We start from the raw sequence: 20,747 nt of genomic DNA, 5'->3' as shown, positions 1-20,747 counted from the left end.
ATCTGTCCTAGCCTGCTGAAGAGATATGGGTTATTGTGTTATGCATTTTTTGATATTATTTTTTCATCTTAGGTGGGTTTGGTGCCAAATGGCAAACTTTAGAAGCATACATGGGACAAATCTGGTCACTATGAATCTATTTTCTCCTCCTCCATCCTTTCAAAGAGTATCATCCGGTTCAAAATAAGCACTACATTTTCCTCCATATTGAACCATCGCTTCTTTTTTGTTTTTTAAAAATAACATAGCAAAGAACAAGTTGCAGAAAAATAGACACAACACATTCCCAGCTTTCTATACATCGCTATATGACAGATACTATGATAGCTTTATTAGATTCTCTTTTATATTGTATACTTCCAGGCCTCTGGTGAAAAATGGATATCAATGGGCTTGGCATAGTGGTTTTTGGAGATTTCAGGATTTATCATATGCTGGGTCTGAGGAAACAACCATCTATCTGCTTCATTTTATGAAGTGTCACTGCAAACCCTGGAGCTGAATGGAGCCAAGTATTTTTCATAGCTGTCACCTTCCAGCAGCAGACACTACAGGTAAGTGATATGGGCAGCTCTGTCATGCAGCAGGAATGTCCAGTGATCACAGGCAAGCCTGAGAAAGTTTATTGTCTGGGATGCTTGTGGCAGCACATCATCCAGACCTTTTTGGAACCTGGCCTGGGTCAGTGCTGCATGTAGCAGATCTATTGCAAACAGAATTGGCCAGTGTCCAGCAGGCTGAATGATATGCTATTTATTGTTTCTATGGGATTACTTGGGTTTTTTAAGATAGGGGGTTTTTTTTGCATGTTTTAGATTGTTGGGTTTTTTTGGTTTTGTTTTTTTTTCTTTTTTTATTAATTCCCCTAACAACCATTGCCTTTTTATCAGTTTTCTCTGAAAGGCAAATTGACAGGTTTAGTGTTTTTTTCCTCCCTGAGATGAAAACTTCAGTTTGAAATTTTAATTACTATTCTATGAGGCATACATATACACAACAAACTATGTCCAAAACTGGCCGAAGCACTCCATTATCTACCCATTATGCATATTTCAATTAGTCACTGGTGCTGACTATTCATGAAAGTGGAATTAAATACAATCAGTTGTTTCGTCATTTAAGCATTGTTCTCATATTCTCACGTAAGCCTTACTCTCAGCTGAAAATGAATGATAATTTGCATCAATGCATATTAATGCATCAGATTGTCATGGCAACATTTGCATAAACATTATCTGTGGCATCAGATGGTCATATGACAGTTGCACCCTGAATAATTATGTCCTTTAATAAACCAGTAATAAAGCTAACCAGACCTTTGCCCTTTTCATTCCATGAGCAGATTTTCAATTATAAGTGTTGTGTGCATACAAAACATTTCCTGGTGGACAGGGAGGTTTTTAGAAACAGTGTAAAAACCAGGTCTGCATCATATTGAATGATAAGTATCTAAAATAATCTTTTTTTTCCTTTAAAAAGTACATATGCAATTGTGGGATCTTAATCTATGCAAATGGTATCCAGAAGTAGCAGCCAAAGTTCTGTCATTCTCTTTCACTACTGTGGCATTAAAATTGTGTTCGAAAATATGTGTCCTTTGCACTTTCCCAGTTCAAGATTCTGCCTCTGAATTAATATTCATCTTAATGTTTAGGGGCTTAGCCATTGTAATTAATCATGTTGTAACTGTAGAAAGATACTTAATACCCCATCCCTATGCATTATTTAGATTATTTCCTTAGTGAAAGGAACAGGCAAGAGATTAATTAAATCAAACACTTTGGGGTCTATTTTCTCACTGGTCAACAGAGGATTTATATGCAAAACTTAGGTTAGCATTAATGTAAGTTTGTCACATAAATCACTTAGGAATTGATAGGAGCAGTGAGACTTTTAGTGACCTCCTTAAACACTTTAGTCCATCACTGCTGTTTAGATCGTCATTGTTATTAGTGAAGGAATACTATTAAAATGTTTTATGAGACAATACACCAAGTAATTATAGTCATGAACTGTAGCTGAAAGCTCAAGATACAAGCAAGCTATACAAAATTACAATAAATACAGGCACAAGCAAGCCTTCAATGGCATTATAATTGTGAATGGTTTCTAAAAAAACACTGGTTATTTTTTTAAGTTTTCCTCATAAAGATGATATCTTTTCATATTACCAAAGAGCGTAAAAAGCAATTAATCACCTAAAGAATCTTGTTGATATGTAGCCCTTTTTTCATACATTGAAAATTTGCCAGGTAAATCAGTGAATAGAAATCCTAGACTATTTTCTTCAGGTGTTGGAAACTTCTGCTAACATCAAAGTCATTGCTGAGTATGAGTTGTTTACAATAGCACTTCCTCACTTTTTTCTTCTTCTGAGGTGAAACCTTGTTTCTGGGTCATTATTTTGTCCTGGCTCAATTTAATAAGAGCTTCTTTCACTGTTCTCCAAGGTGATAGTTTGCTCACTGTCAGGATTTTGTCTGATTATTTTGATTAGGATTGATAAAAGCAGTAAGTTTTCCTTTAGTACTGGTAATAGCAATACAAAATCCACCACACATGAACAGTGTTTTCCCACTTATTTAATTTGTCTGACTTTCTTTTCATTAAAGAAAAGCCTCCTTAATTTGCAGTGATATTTCTAATGGGCTTGGTAGAAAAGCCATCTTTTCTTACACACCTGGGCATGCCTGTCTCCAGGTTTGGGCAGTATCCTTCACATTCTCACCAGTGAATATGTTTTGTCAAGTTTACAGTTTGACTTTGAATCTTGAGAAAGTATATTTTTGTGCTTAAAAAAATAAAAATTATGAGAGATTAACTGCTTAGGTAGTCAGATGTGAGTTTTTACGGTTTTTCAGCTGCAGTAAATCAGCTTACTCAACTACCATCTTCATAATGTAATTATTTAAAAATATTGGAGTTTTTTTAAGGCTAAAGTTTAATATATGGGTCTGTGGGTAACTGACTACCAAAGGTACATTTTTCATTGTTCTTCAACCAGTTTTTTAACTTCACATCTGAAATACTACAAGTAATGCTATTAAGAATAAACGTCACATTTTTATGTCATTTTAAACAGAAAACCTGTCTCCAGTTCACTTTTTTTTTCTTCTCATAAAGCAGGCAAAAAAGAAAGACTGATACTGTAGAGGGTCTCTTCTCTAGCAGGAGTTGTTAATGCACCAAGGAACGTTGTATAGCTAACATTATTCTAGGAAGTAAATGTTCCATCTTTATACTTTATTGAGATAGTTTTCTGCTTTGTAAACATTATTTATCTGAATGTAAGCTTGTAGCTGGGAAGAATCTCCACAAGGAAAACTTACTTATTAGAAGTTTTTCCTATGCCACTATAAGGTTATTCCCTAGTCTATTATCATGACCTTCAGTGTGGCTCCTTCTCTTGCCACACAGATGAAGAATAGCTACTTAAACAATTGTGAAACTAGCACCACTCTGTTCCTGTGGCTCATTGAAGCATATGCATATGATGCTGGAAATTCACTCACAAACAATTAATTTGTTACCACCAGTAGTTTAATCTCCTGATCATTGGCAGTATATTTTCATGATATTTTAAAAACAAGTATCATTCTTTAATGAAAATGCACAAATGAGATATCATAAGCTATTGAAACAAAAGTGATTATTATGCAAAGAGAAACAAATCACTTAGTATTGGAGGTGTACAGTTTTGAATCCTGAATTGCTTGGGGGCTTGTGGGAATGCAGCAATGAATGCAAAATGTGAAAGCAGAAAAAATCCCCTAGCATTTTTGAAAGATGGATGACAGTAATTATCATGAACAATGACTAACTATTGGTCTCCACTTTGTCTCCCCATGTTTCTTTCTCTTTTCTTTTCCTTTTGTGAAACATTAACTCCAGGCAGTCAGTAACAAAATGTTAGTATCTGTCAATAGTCCAAAAGACACAATCTTTGCTAACGCTTCTAAAACTTTATCTTCTGCATATCAGAGGACATATATGAATATATGAATTTATCACATTGATAGTAGCTCATACTTTAATTACCACCTGGTAAGGCATAGCTTACAAGTATTTTTTTCCTCATCCATTAGAATTGTTTTAACCATTAAATTTAGCTGAATTCTATTGCTTGTTCAAAATAAATGTTAGCATAAATATACATAAATGCTGAACAACTTTGTCCCCAAGTGATAAAGTCCACATTGCTGTGTTTGTTCTTGTCCTAGTCATATCTATGAAAAAATAGAAATTCATCCTTTAATTTAAAAAGAAAAGTTAAAAATTACTTGAAAAGAGGGAGTTTGCTCAGAGGAGTATGTCATGGAAATTTCTGTGGGTAACACATATAATGGGAAAAGTCTAGCAACAACAGTTTCAGAGTCCATTGCCAGCAAAACTTCTAACTTCTGAACCAGCTATGCATTATAATAAAAGGGGAGATGGGAAAAGAAGGAAAGAATAAGACATAGAAGCAGAGAAGACATAGAGTGGTGGCAAGATTGACCAGAGAAGAGCTTTGTGGGGGAGCAATATCTTAAAAACAATAACAACAACCAAACAAGCAAGAAGCACAAAAAAACCCCAACACTCAACAAAAAGTCAAATAAACTCCAACAAATCCAACATCAAATCCTAAAATTAACCAGAAATCCCCAAAAGCATAAAACCAACAAAAACAAACAAACAAACAAACAACTTTTTTTTTTTTAGTTTGGAGTCAAAGAGAAAACTTAGGGAGGACAGCTGAGATAGGAGTAATAGCAAGAAGAAGGAAGACCCCATGAGGAAAACCAAGAGCTGAAAAGAAGGGAAATAGGACTTCAGCAAACAAAAAGTACCTAAATGGAGGAACATAGCACCAGAAATGCATATAGAGAAGTAATGCAATGGGAACAGATCAGCTTGGAAAAAATTAATCCCTTTCAAACCATGACACAGTTTTATGTAGAGAAGAATTTCCAGACAAGCACCATGAAAAACATTTTTTTTCTTTAGAAAAATATATAAACTATCTAGGAAAAAAATATAACTAGGAGACTGAATTGAGAGATAGAATCAACATTAAGTATAGAAACCACTTTGCTGTTACACAGAAGACTTGATGTGGAGGGATGATGGGGAAAAACTTGGTGTAAAATGTAAGAGTAAAGGTGTTTGGCAAGACAGAATAAGAGAACAGAGAAATAAACAAGTGCAAATAATGTTGTATTTTCAAGGAGGGTGAAAATGAAAAGAGGAGATAGTTAGGAAAAGCATTATAAAAAATGAAAAGCATCAGAAGGAAGACACAAATATAACCAGAATAGGAAATTAACAGTAACACAAAAGTAAGAAACATGGAGAAAATGTACCTTTAAATATATCTTCATATCATCTAATCTTTTAAGAATACAGCAAACCCACAAGTTACTGTGTTGAGTTTAGAAATGAGTGATTTAAGCCTATAGAAAGTTAGAGAGGGTTAATTCGCTGGTTATTCCCTGACTGTAGAGATTAACACGGCTAGGGAAGTTGTTCTGAATTAAACAATTCCCCTGTTGTCTCTAGTGTGTGTTTCAGCAGAGAGCTGTGAGTAGGTAATGTTGGCAACCAATCTCTCTGTTGAGATAAGGAAGGGAATTTTAGCTGGAAGTTTCTTTTTATGTTCAGTACTTCCATCTTGGGAGAGAATAGTTTGTTATATTTGCTCTGAAGTACTTAGCACACTGCTGAGTCCTGTAAACCAATTAATAATTATACATTCAACAGCTGTATGTGAATTCAATTTAAGGATGTCTATCAGACATCTATTAAAATCAATCCTCGAATATTTAAAAGTCTGTTTAGATTAAGGATCAGATACTTTCCAGACTCTGAAGTTGTCATTGATTATGTTTAATGGACTAACTTCTAAAAATAAGGAAACATCTTTCAAAAATTGTCTTCACTTGATCCACTCATGAGAACAGAATGAAAATAAATTAAACAGTGGAAAGCCATTAATTTAGATCTTATAGCTTAAGTTATTCTAACAAGAAACAGATAAATGTAGAAGTCTGACACAGAATTTTTTCCCTTTTTTTTTTTTCCTACAGACTTGACTGCCACAAATACTTTAGTAGTTACCTCTTTCCTCACTCACCAGAGTTTCTAAGATTTCTAATATTATGAAATGTTAGTTATGGTTACGAAGAGAGTGTGACATGCCTTGTAGTTGAAAATTTTTGATGTTTCTCTTCCTAGTTATTTTTTTTTTGTCAGGAGTAAAAGAATCAAATGTTACAGGCTGCTTATAAGGCTAATTCTTGTTTTACTTTTAATTTAGCAGTACTTTATTTTTAATGGCTCCCCAGAATTATTAAGCATATTTCTTAGAAATTTTTCAGTGCTTTAAGAATGAAAAACATTTTCTTATATCTGAAGGGATGGAGTTTCATAGCAGCCTCTATGGTGTTGTCTTAGATTTTTTGGCATGAACCATGTTGATAGCACACCAATATTAAAACAGGCTGCACAAGGAAGCAGTGAAATCACCACCTGTGGAAATGTTCAAAAGGCACACAGATGTGGTGCTTGGGGACATGGTTTAGTGACAAACACTCTGGTCCCAGCCTATGTCTTTGACTTGATGATCTTAGAGGATTTTTCTGAACTTAATTATTCTGTGATTCTATGATTTTACTTTTTTTCTGAAACTCTAATTGAGCTGAGTTGTGCTCAAAGTGCACAACTGTAGTAGAAGACTTCTGCAGGCTTGCAGAAGAAAAAATAATAGGTTTTTGTAGCTGATTTGTCTGAATTCATCTGACAACTATTATTGTCTGGCTGCACTAAGGTTTCACTGGTCCCAAGCTGTTGCTCCACCTCATTCCTAAATTTATTATTCCTAGCAGAGCACTGTATACTATGTATTTGCATATTATACTGTAGAGATATGATTTGCATGTGGCTTCTCCTTGAACAGAGTAAGATCAGTCTAACTGGAAAACAAACAAGCTATGTAGAAATATTCATAGCTATCTGTCTGCAGAGGTCTGTATTAGCTAATTAAGACTATTTATCTGCTGGAGAAAAAGTGATGGAAAAGGGAATTTTTAGACATGGGACTTGAACATCAAGAAGAATTTTTCGTAGGGGTGACTGAGCACTGGAACAGGATGTCCAGTGATACTGTGGAATCTTTTTTGGAGATACTTAAAAACATGTCTGGACACAATTCCGAAAAATGTGCTCTAGGAAGCCCTTCTATGCAGGACAGCTGAACAAGATGACCTCTAGTGCTCTCTCCCAGTCTTTCCCATTCTGTGATTCTGTGGTTTGGCTAAGTAGATATCACGCAGCACTTCTTTTGTGTCAACAATTCAAGAGTTACTTGCTCTTTCCCCCTTTGTGATAAACTGTATTGCACGGTGGTGTGTTGTATTTGGAGAGTGGTGATTGCAGTCCAGACAGCTGAGATATTATATAAGTGACTATATGGAATAATTCATTTTCTATGTGTGGACACACATAGATTTTCCATCATTTGTATTCAGCTCATATAGCCTCAGTTTCCTGTATAGAAAATAAATAACATTCTTCTCATAAACAATATTTTTGATGCAGTTACTATACAAAATAGAAGGGTGGACTATTTACTAGTATCTAAATTTACTTATTGTTTAATTTTGTTCTGATATTGGCAGTGGTTATTTTATTTCTTTGTTTTTACAATTGTTCTGTATTCAGTTTTTGAATTTTTTATTATTAAGTATGTACTTAAATTGTCTCAGCTGTGTGAGGCAAAACTCTGGGCATACTGTCACACTTATCTTTGTTCAATAGTTTACAGTACCGCAAAAAGTACCAGTTATTAAATAAGAATAGAAGAAAGGAACAAGAATGGAATTAATTTAGAAACAAACTAGTAATTACATCATCCGGCTTTATAATCTAGTTCCTAGACTCTGCAATTATGCTAAATGAGTCTCCTATGCCTATATTATCATACATCATTAAAAAAAGGAAGTGTGTTTTAAAATTTAGGAACTAAGACTCTTATTTTCAAATGTCTATAAAACACAGAAAAGTATGTTTTCAATATACTAAAAATATCTAAATGTGGTGGTTACAGTAGCTGCAATGTTTCTTCAGAAATATAATTAAGAAAACACATTTTGATGCAGCTGTATTTTTGATTCTTCTATGGCGCAGGCTGTTCTTAGAGATGAAAAAAAGGTATTGAAAATCAGAGACTAGAAATGAGTTAATAATTCAGTTTAAAGATTAACATGTATTTATAATTACAACATTTTTAATTCCTTTTTTTGAAACCATTATTTTGACTATGGTGACATAACAAATACTCTGAGTACTTTATGTCATGGTAAAAAAAAAAATCTCACTGACTTTATTCTATTCCTTCACCCTCTTCCCCTTTCTTTAGGCAGAGCAGAAATTTATTTTTTAAGGAAAGATAGGGTTGTACTCCTTCAGTATATTCTGCATACTCAATCTGTCTTAATTTTTTTTCCTTTAATACTTGGTCTTTTCCAATTTGTCATCCAATTTTAATTTCTTTGTCATTCAGTTCATTACCTGTTTGTGTTGTTTCTTTCCATATCTAGGATATTTCCATTTACCTCTTCAGCTGAAACACTCATCTTCCCAAATTTATTGTCCATCTTATTTTTGAACATGTTGAATTTTGACTGCAGAGTAGTAGTAGAATTAATGTTGAATGCTGTGACACTTTATTTGCCAGTGTATCTGGGAAATAAGGGACTTATCCTGAACCCATCCTGTATCCTGTGAAAAATCTTTATACACAAAACCTGATGTCAATGTGATGTCAGTGATACTCACAACATCCTGAAGGCACTGATTGCCCAGAGCCTTTACCCTCTCAACTTATCTAATAATTTGCATATATTATTCAATATGAGAAAATATTAATACTTTTTAAGGCTTCTGAAGGGTTTCATGAGGATGACATAGCGCGTAAGTCAGTCTTGAAGCAGCTAATAAAGTATATTTTGGGAGTTTCTTACAATCAGTTGGTAAGAATTATACATGTAAGTGATTATGTGTGGATGGTCATAAATGAATTACAAAATTAGTGCCAGCATGAGCAGCAAATCTGAGGCTTTATATATAATTATATATAAGGTTGATGCATAATAGAGTGTAACTATTGCCTGATGTAAAATTGACTGCAAATTTATAATTTGTAATTCAATTGTTACTGGAAACAATTCACAAATTTCTTTTTGCATGTCAATATCAGTCTAGTGTTATCGCTGCAATAGTATGCTCCACGTAAAAATAATAAAATTGTGAGGACTAAACTGGATTCAAGGTGGATTATTTTTTTAAGTTGTTTTGGGGTTTTTTACTATTATAGAAACCTGTTTTTAAATAAGAGACAGGACTTAAACACCATCTGCTATCCCTATTATCCTTCTTAACAATGAAAACTGTAGTGGGATTTTAGGAGAATATTCTTCTGCAGGTGGATGATTGAGACATTTGAAAATTTTAGCAGTGGTACTGCAGGAATCACCTTCCATTAAATGAGACTTCGATCCAAGCATTCAGTTGGTATGAATCAGTGCAGTTCATCGAAGAGGACAGCACAGCCCCAATGTCTTTGAAGTTTTCCCTTTACCTGGTTAGGGGTTAAACAGCCTCTCTGAATGGAAAGTCATGTGAGATACTTATTACAGGACTGAAATGCTTTTTTTAACAGCAAGTAGTGCAGTAAGCAGGTCTGTCTGTAGAAAATGAAAGGAAATGAAAGAAGAAGCAGTCAGATGAAACTACCTGTGACCAAATCTATTTTCTCCTAGTGAATCAATTTACACATACTTATTCAGAAACTACTATGCTCGTAGCTCACACATATTCCTGGTGCCAGGAGTGCTTGAACCTGACTGTGATTTCTCCAGACAAATAATAGGGATATTAGGTACTTTTTGAAAGTTATTATGACTCTGTCTAGACAGGTGCTTACCCATGAAGTAATAAGTTGCCTCTTTCAAGTCAGAGATTCCTTATCTTTTTAAGGTTAACCAGGTGGTGAGGTGTCTGTGACATCTAGAGCATTATGATTTCTCGTTCTCATCACTTAGCCTGCCTTTTCAGATGGAGGCAGCTTTGCAGAATTTCTTTTGAAGACATGTAAATTAAGAAGGAGGCTGTATTCCTGAAATCAAGACTGAGTTATATACATTTCTGCACTTCCAGAAAGAAACCATTTTAAACAAACAGAAATAGCTTTTAAAATTTCCATTGGCCTTCTATTTGGAGTTTAGTGCTGCTATCCTATTAATGAAGTACAGAAAAAAAGAGATCCAAGCAAAAAATAAATGCATCCATAGAACTCATAATAGTTTTTCAGGTCTTTATTCATCCAATTCAGGATGACATGAAAGTGTGTGAGGTTGAACTTTGCTTAGCCAATTTTTCTGTTTTGAATTTGGATTTTTATGAATATGAGAATACTATAGAAAGAGTAGGTTTCAATCCATATCTCCCTGTCTACTGTTCCTGTCTAGTCAATGGAAAGGTATAAGTACATTTGTAAGGATATTTTTCTCATCCATTTTATGAGAGAGGTCAAAAATCAGGAAGTTAACCATGATCTGAGTCTACCCTTCATTTGTCTTCATTAACTATATAATAGATACATGAAGTAAGCTGAGAGGAATTCAAACCAATACATATATAGTCAAAGGTTTCAAATTTTAAACCCAACATAGAGTACAAATAATCTTTTAAATCTCCAATGTTTAAATGAGCTTTCTTAAACTGACTTTGTCTCAATCACATTGTATGACAGAAAATGGAAAATTTATGTTCTGCATTATGTTAGTGCAGGACTGGTAAATATTTGTACTTGTTTCTCATGCCTCTCCATGAGTGAAATTTGAATCAGGTATAGAATTTTTGTAGTAGGCCTTTTATTAAATATATTTTATATTTTACTTATAGATTTTGGATTAATCTATTGGATCAAATTCACTCATCAGCCAATGAATCCAGAATTATCATTTTTAAAGCTTAGTGCAGTCATCTGTGAATAATTATCCATACTTTTTATAGATCAAAAAATATGCTGTCCTGTAGCGAGCCAAATACTTGGTGTATGCTTGTTTGGTATATTAGGATTTTTTTGATTTTCACTTATAGTTAAATATTTGTATGCCTAATTCTTTCTCATAGATGAAATTGAAAAATTGTTTGGTTCAAAAGATAATTTCTTAATTATATATTTAGAACATCTTTTTTGTTGAAATTATTTGAGTTTGAAATTATACAAAGAAAGATTCTTTTTTTTTAAAAAAAAACAACTTATCTTTAACTTTAAAAAAACTGAATATATCCATCATTAATTAGGAATAATTCAATCCCAAGCACAGATCTTGTAGACAAACCTGAGGCAAATTTGACTGAGTTAAAAACTTCTGAATCAACACCTCAATGTAAATCCTATTTCAATCTAAAATGTAGAGAATCTGATGTTATTTCTGTAGCTGTTTAAATCAAATAACTATTTAAGGTGAAGGAGTGAAAAATATCCAGCTTTAAAACCTTTTCACAGAGGAACAGTAAAGGTAGTGACTGAAATACAACGTTGCAGAAAGCCCCAGTAATGAATGTAAATCTCAGCTTCTCTCTAGGACACACACACACACACACACACACACACACACACGCGCTTACCTACACAGTCCCCAGCATTAGTTACTGCACTTATATTCTGTGCAACTGTAAGCCTCTCTACAGCTATTGATCTGCAGACTTTCTGAAATTACACTGCCAGGTATCACTGTGTTCTTGATATGTTATTGATTTTCTTTGGAATGTTCTGATGAAAAAAATATTACAGAGCTGTAGGACAAAGAGAAGGACTCAGTTTTATTTAGTAGACAACTTGATTATGCAGCAGCTGACCACAACATTTTTGTTTCTTTTCCAGCTTTCCTTGGAGAATTGCTGCTAAAATAATGGTGTTTTTAGGGGTTAAAGTGTCCTCCTGAATCACCAAATCTTTATTGATCTGATTCACAAAGGTTCTGAGCCCCTCAGGTGGCAAAACATTCACCTGCTGCTTTAAGGCAGCTTTGACTTTGCTTTATATCCTACAGAGACTGGTGTTTGTGGAAAGAACATCCAGCACATCATAGACCTGCCTCTTGTTTATAGGCATTTTTCAATTCACAGCCCTGATACTGCATTAAGTTGAACACATCTCTAGCTTTCAGGGTCACCTTTGTAAAAAGAAAAAGTTTGTTCATGACCAGTTTACTGCTGCAGTGTCTTTAATTCAGAATATGGAAAAGGGAAGGAGAACAGGAAATTTTTACAGTTGTAGATTAGACTGTTTTTTACAGATAAACTAATGAATTTACCTTTTGCCTTCTTATCAATAACCCCTGATCAAACAGCTCTTTTTTGCTTTCAATTTTCACAGCATTAACTCCTTATGTTCACTTTCACAGATGATACCTGTGTTTCTGTACTGGCTCTGGCTGAGTAAATTTTTTTCATAGTAGCTTGTATGAAGCAATACCTTGCTTTTGTGAAGAGAACAGTGCTGAAAACACATTGAGGTTCTTAGCTGAGCACTGCTTGCACAGTCAAGGCCCTTTCTGCTTCACATGCTCAGTGAACTGGGGCTGCACAAGGAAGTGGGAGGGGACACAGCCAGAACAATTGACTCTAGTAGACCAAAGGGCTATCCCATATTGTATGTGTCATGCCCAGCAACAGAAGTTGAAGAAAAAACAGAGGAAGGAGGGGATGTTGAGAATTGAGAAGCCCCTCTTCTCAAGTAAAGTAATGATTACATATGATGGAGCCTATTTTTCTGGAGATAGCTGAGCACCTGTCTGCCCATGGGAAATGATGAATGAATTCCTTCTTTTGTTTCGGTGGTGTGCACAGCTTTTGCTTTACCTATTAGTCTGTCTTTATTTCAACCCATGGGTTCTTGTGCTTTTCTTATTTTCCCCATTCCACTGTGGGACAGTGAGCAAATGTCTCTGTGAGGTTGACTTGCCTGAATTTACCTCACCTAGCTGTTGCTGTCTAAATATTAAGAATTGTGAAGGAAAGCAACACTATTCAAACACTATTTTTTAAAAATGTTGCATTATTTTCAGACTAAGTAACAGCTGTATCTATTTTACAAACATTCTGTGGCATCACTGCCCACAGAACTGTTTCTTAATTTCCAGACTGAACTTGAACTGTATCAAAAATGTAATTTCTTTTTGATTATTAGGTAAGATCATTGCTTGCTAATACAACCTGACATGGAGTCCTGTGTTTTCAAACTGAAAGTTGTAATACTGAAATGCAGCAGAACACTCAGACTTGGGTATCAGAATGGTAAGTCTACACCTAGAGCAAAATGCTGGATATTTTAGTTTCTGGCAGAAATGAAAATTACATTGTTTTCAGAACATGTCAGAGTTTCATACTTTCTGAGGGTTTGCATGGTGACAGAAATCACTAATGGAAAGTTTTCTAAATGGGAAGCAATTGCCTTAAGTCTGTCTAAATTGGCCTTGCATTTTCCACAGAACAATAAATCATTACATTGTGAACTTCTCCACCCACAGATCCCACATAAAGACTTAGGAAATCTTCAAATGATAGCATACTTGTGGTCAAAGAGAGGTTTTAAGCTTCCTGAAGCAAACCTTAAACTTTGGCTTCATAACTACCACAGCATACATCTGAATACATATAAAAATCATAGTATACAAAAAACAAGGAAAAAATTAAATAAGCATGTTAACATTCTGGTAAAGTATTTGGAAAAGTATTTGAAGTAGCACATGTGGTTATAATATCTTTTTTTTTTTCCCTTGCATATTAGAAACTTTTGGTTTTGATATCCGTTTTTGTGTACAGAGAGACTATTTTCTCTTCGTATTTGTCTTCACCTCTTACTTTCATCATAGGTGCTTGCTCACTGTGCTGTTTCCTGAAAATTATTTTTTAATTAAAGTGACTGATGAAATTGTTTTACTAAAATAATATTTTTCTCAATCCAAACAGTGATTTCTGAAATCAAGAATACTTAGTAATTATCTGGTAAAATCACCTGGCAAATGGGACTTTATCTTAATCAAAATGCTATCTTTAAATAGGGCACGTGAAGTTTCTGAACGTACTTACATATTTGAACTCTGAGCTGGATTTGTTTGATTTAAAGACCTAGTTGCTCACATATTTCTACATTAAATATTTCTATACAGAGGTACTGCATTTCTGCCTTTCTTGCAAATGAAATGTGATAGGTTGTTTATTCTGGGCTACTTTGACTCTTGCTTCCCACTCCACACAATACAGTTTTATGAGTAAATGTCAGGTAAACTCTTTTTGCACATAAATTTAAATGTGTCTAAGTACCTTGTAGAACCAGAATCAGTTTTAGCATCTTAGAGGTCATTAAAATGACTTCATAATATAAATCAATTCTAACCAATTAGTCATTCTATATATTATTTTCTTATTTTGGTGGATGTTTCTGATAATATTTTTGAAATTATAAAAATGTGAAACATTAAGAGTATGCAATGTCACTTTTTAAGCTATAGCTAATTCTTTAAATAGCTGCCTTACATAAAGACTACAGTTATTTATGTAATAATAAGAAGTCTTGTGATCCAGATGAGTTAGTGTTGAAATTGGTTAAGTAGAAGGGTTGCTTAACTGTGTTACACTTAGCCTTGGTATGTACAGTTAATTTGTAACAGCTAAAACACATGCTCTTCCAATCCTTTTAATTCAGCCATGTAATCTCTCCCAAGCTCATACTCTTGCTACCAGCTAATTAATCCTTATCAGGCATTTTTAAAAGGCCACTTTATGAAGTCAGATAAGGAAAAAAAAGGTCAGTGAAGAGTATTTGGGTTTTTGGGTTTTTTTACCCTTCTTTTAGCATTAGCAAAAGGGACAATTACTGTTTTAGAATTGCAGAAACATTTAGCTAATTTCTACATGGTTGCATCAAAGACATTCCATTCTTTAATTACTGGAGTCTTCAAAGAATACCAGTGAGAAAAAAACCCTGTCTTTCAGCCATCATTGCACTTCTCATTCTAGTAGAAGTATAAGGCCAAAACCTACAAGTGCAAATATTGAAATACAGAAGCAGTATATGCTCCCTTCTCCCTGTAGTATTTAGGTGATAAAAATATAAACCATCACCCAATATCCTGATATCCCACTTATTATTTTTATTCTTTTGCTCTTCAAATGTGAAAGTACTCTTCCAACCCAAATGATTTTGTGATTCTATGCTTGAATTACTTTTAAAAGAGCAGAATAATTTCTTCTAACACTTGTTATATGTTACTAATTCAAGTGTTTCAGAGGGACTGAAATTGTTCTTTCAAAACCAAGAAGAGCAAAAAGGTGGAAAAGTGCAATGAGGAGAGAGAGATGGGCCATGAAGATTACATTGACTTTTAGTTTGGTGGCCAAGTTGTTAATAAAGTCAACATTTTGAAGAAATGAAGTTTAAAGTGCATGCAATGATGATATATTTTGCTTAGAAAAATGAATGTAGCTACTGTATATGACTCTTTAAAAAGGCGACATTTTAAAAAAGACCCAAATATTTAAAATGAAAGCTGAAATTTAAACTAAACCTAGAACCATTTGCCTTGTAAATAAGTCTCCCTCCCCACTAATAATCATACCTTACCACTTTTACAAAAAAATCCCTCAGAGTTGAAAACTGTAAGGAAGCATTATTTCACAAATAAAGAATTACTTGAAATTTTCAAATCAAAAAAACTGTATTTACTGTAAGGGAACTATAACAGTATGTCACATAAAAACATGGAGAAGTGCAGTGTTTCTATTATAAAAGAGAGGATGATGACCAAGTTCTGTGATTAGGAAGCAAAAAAGTTTGTTGACATTAAAGATATATTTAGAGAGATATTTATAGAGATAGGAAAGGTTAGATCAAAAGTATTTTATCATATGTAAAAGTGCCCAAGATTTAAAGTAATGACAGTATGCCCTAAATAGTATTAAAGTCAATTTAGCTCAATACTCAGATTCCCTAAACTGATAAAAAGGGTCAACAGTGACTGCAGATAAGGTCAATCAAATAATACAGTGATTTTGTTAGTTGTTTGATACAAGTATTTCAGTATTTCAGCTTTTTAAAATATGTGGTAGGAATATCACCACTGTTTATTGATGCACAGTGCAAAATATTACATTTCTCACTGCTGCACTGGGAAAAAAGTCAACCCCCAAAGTCCAGTCCCCCACACCATAAAAAACAAAAATCAAACCCACCCCGACTTGTCCCTACAATAATTTGTTTCTTTAGTATTTGAGAAGTGACTAAATTCTCCTTAATTAAAAGAGTGAAAACATCCTTTATGTGCACTTATTCTCATGGATCCTCCCATGTATAGTATAATTGCAGAAGATAGTGTTATAAAAATGCATGATTTTTTTTTTCAGAAATGAGAGTCAATATTTTGTTTTAATTAGTCTCTGATCTATTCCTTTCCCTAACCACTTGAAACAGAAAATAATACTTTTTGTTGTGAAAGGCGTCCGCAAGTATAGCTGACCTAAATATAATTAATGAGCACTGAAGTGAAGAAAGCATTAAAGATGAAGCTTGTTGATGACAGAAAACATTTGTTTCAGATTAATAATCTTCTGTTGGTTGGGTTATTGATGCTATTCCCAAGATGTGACCATGGAAATTTACAGGAAAATGAATACTTCTTTGTTTCCACTCTTAAATAGCAGTACGTCATGACATAACAAAAGAAATGGTTGACATGCCACATAGGTAATTTAGTTGCAGCTCCATTCCTATGAATCACAGCCAAGTAATTAATCTTTTACCTAGGAGACAGTACTAAGGATATTTAATAAAATGTAGGAACAATAATAATTTTTATATAAGGAAAATAAAGTACATGGTTTAAAGGGGATTGATACTTTGCACAAATATGAAGAAATTGAATCTTGGTGTCAGTGTAAGTAAAGTCTAATTGATGGATATTGCTATCATACAGTTGTACAGAGAAAGTTACTAAACCTGGATAACTGCACATGAAATTTATAAGTGTTGCAACAATAAAATTTGTAGGACGTTTTCTATTTTGTATGCAGCATGTGCTGTTTTCAGTCTAATTGCTTTTTCATGGATTTGAAGACACATTCTACAGATAGGAGTGCATCTGTTTTCCCCAAGACAGTTTATTCTGATTAAATATTTGAAATTAAGATGGAGTGATTTCATGTGTTAGTTTTGATAACGGTGGTTAGTTCAATGAAAAAAAAAAATTGCAGCCTCTTATAAATGTTTCAAAAATCTGAAGTGGCAAGACTTTGTGATTAAAACTGTTTAATTAGCATTTCCTATAATACTAGGAATTAACCAAAGAACAGTGCTGTTGTAACAGTCATCTGGAAATTTTGCACTATAAAAGTGTTTTTTTTACACTTATGCCTGATTTTTTTTGTTTAATTGAATCAGTGTGAGACCAAAGTAGCTAATTCTCTATCTGTAGGTAAATCTTCCTGTTAATTTGCAATGTGCATTGACTCCTAAAAATAAAAGTAAAAAGTAGCCTTGTATTCTTTACAGCCTTTCTGCATGAGAATTTTACTTAAAAGAGTTTCTGTCTGCATCAGGACCTATTAACAAAGCCGAAGCAGAAAATACTCAAATTCTTCTACTTTAAAAAAAGATTCATAGAATTATTTGGGTTAGAAGAGACCTTTAAAGGTCATCTAGTCCAGCCTTCCTGCAATGAGCAGGGGAATCCTCAGTGATGATCAGGTTGCTCTGGGACCTATCCAATTTGATTTTGGATATTTCCAGAGCTGGAGCATCCACAACCTGTCTGGGAAACTTGTTCCAGTCTTTCATCATCCTCACTGCAAAAAATGTTCTTTCTTGTATCTAGTCTGATTCTACTTTTTAGTTTAAAGCCACTACCTCTTGTTCCCTCACAAGAAGTCCTGCTTAAAACATCCATGCCCATCTTTCTTAAATCAGAATAGTAGATATTGAAAGCCTGCAATAATGTCTCCCTAGAGCCCTCTCCAGGATGAACACCCAGCTCATTCAGCCTGTCTTCAGCAGAGAGGTGCTCCAAAACTCTGATCACCTTCACGGCCTTCCCCTGGACTTCCTTCAACATGTCCATGTCTCTCCTGTGCTGAGGACCCTGAGCAGAGTAGAGGGGCAGAATCACCTTTCTCAACCTGCTGGCCACACAGAGTTAGGGGAAAAAATCCATTATTATACCTATTAGAAAAATCAATACAAAAGAGAGATTACTGACCTTTCCATTGAACAGTGCTAGAACCTCCCTACTTGAAAGCAGGAAATTTGACATTTTCCAATTATTATTCTTACATTGGGTGCATGTTTTACTGATCTTATCAAAATCTACAAAACACTGGCCAAATGAAAAGGTGATATAAAATGAGTTTGCTGGAGGCTTCTTGAATTTTCACAACAAAAATTTCCAAACACTGAAGTGAGGTGAGCTGGGTTTTCTCTGACTATTCCCAGAGGCTTCAAGGTACATATCATACAAACACTGAAAACATAGGAAGTAACTTTTACTATTTGCACCCTCTGTATCTGCAGAATCCAAGAAACAAAAGCTGGTTTTTTAGAGAAAAGAAGAGCCAGCACTGAAATAAAATATACAGTGTACAGGCTGAATGAGCATCTGGCATAAATGATCAAGTGTAGGAAGATGGGGGAGAATGCTTGGAGAATTAAACTAAGAAGCAACAGTAATACTGAATAAGAAAATAACAACAGACATATGAGTCTTGAAAAAGGAAATATGTGGCAATGGACACCAGACTGGAGGTAGGAATACAGACAGATTTTTGATAGGGCAAAATTCTAAGCCTTTCCCACAATGTTCTTCAGGCAGTTCAGCTACATTAACTAAGGATTATATTAGGTGAAGACCTCTGTTTCTGCCTGATGTTTTCTAAATTTTTGTCTGGTAATATGGTCTACTGTTCTGTTGGCAGTTAATCACATTAAAAAATAGATCCTTTTCTTCTCATCAGGATTATTTTGAAAAAATTTCATATTAAATACTTAGATATTTTTAGTGCACATCTGCCATACCACCTCACATCTGAAAAATAAAACTGGTGCAGTGACATGTTTTAAAAAGAGCACATGAGTTTCTGAGAATTCAGACCACCTGCAGTTTCAGGAGTGCTTTCTCCTTGCTTCTTATCTGTCTGATACTCTTTATGTTTTGAATTGGGACATCTGGAAAAAAAGCTTGACAAATGCAACACACAGACTTGTTACAATGCTCATTTAGTATTTCAACTAGCATCAGAAGCCTGCTGTTGAAATTCCATAATATATTCTGACTGGTCTAAATGGCTGTCTGGTATTGAATGAACTCTACTAAATTATAAGCTTTCCTGAGACAGAAGGACTGCATAAAGATATGAATATGTTGTCAATCCTGTTTTTAAATATTTTTATTTAAAAAATATTACTATGATTTTATGAATTCATATTAAAGCTATTTTTGCTAATATCTTTGATGATGATTCTTTGAGTGATCCTAAGCAACTCACTCACAAGAGAATATAAGGACAAGATTTATCTCAGCTATTTTTAGCCACTTAAGAATCTTATCTGCTCTTTCTTACTAGGATGAAATAAGCATTTTTCAAGAGTAAAATATTCCATACAAAGTCAATCATTCACTCTACTCTAAGATTGCATGAATCATTGCTTGGATGTGATTTGAACATTTCCGTCTCCATTGCCACAAAAATCAGCATAGAGTATATTAATATAAGGTAAAATATTCATTAGGAAAGGCACATTTAACAATAGCTGTACTCTGTGTTTCCAGAGGAATTTACATTTTGAAAGAGACTATTTTGCTGATTATAGTAAAACAAAATCAAATATCTTACAGTAGTAGTAAAAGTATTAATGCCAATTACATTGTACATACTACAAAGAGAACATTTGAAATGTGTTAACGAGGAAGAGACAGAGGTCACTTCTCTAACTGCTAATTCAGGATTATTCATTTTGGCAGAAGGTGGATGACATAATTCAACAGAAATTTCAAACGTACATTAGGTCAAGCTAAGTGCTTCTGCTATAGAATTTGCTTTACAGTTGTAATATTTTTTTCCATAAGGAATAAAAATCAAGTCACATTCCTTTAATTTTAGCTATACATACATAAAAAACAAAAGCACTGCAGACATTTGTCCTAAAAGAAATATAGTTTGTTTGGATACATGCTCTTTTTTTAATTATTATTTTCTATTATTATTAATGATATAGTTACTCAATCCATTCTATTCATAACATATATGACTTCTCTTACTGAGGGAGATAAAAGAATTTGAACCCTACTTAGAACTCTTCTTTTTCTCAGTACATTAATTTTAAAATTTAGTTTTCAAGTTTCATTTCCAAATAAAAGTATTATGACTGCTTACATGCTTCTAGTTGATGATTATAAAAAACTTTGGTGGGGGGATGGGGGTACCCCAGGGGATGATCAAGATATTAAATATTTGCCTATCTAGAGCTCTAACAATAATGAAAAATAAATTAATAAAATTCCTGATAATTTTATTGTTTGATAGTAATGTCATGCTGTTTTACCGAGAATAGGAAGAGCCATCTGCTTTTGAAAACATTCACAGTATAAAAATTCCAACTTTAGGTTTTATTAAGGCATTCTGTAAGAAGTATCTTCTTTGCTTCCTAA

This window comes from Parus major, chromosome 1 (assembly GCF_001522545.3).
Source record: "Parus major isolate Abel chromosome 1, Parus_major1.1, whole genome shotgun sequence".
Classification (NCBI taxonomy): domain Eukaryota; kingdom Metazoa; phylum Chordata; class Aves; order Passeriformes; family Paridae; genus Parus; species Parus major.
The sequence above is the reverse complement of the archived record's forward strand: the minus strand, read 5'-3'. Positions refer to the sequence as shown.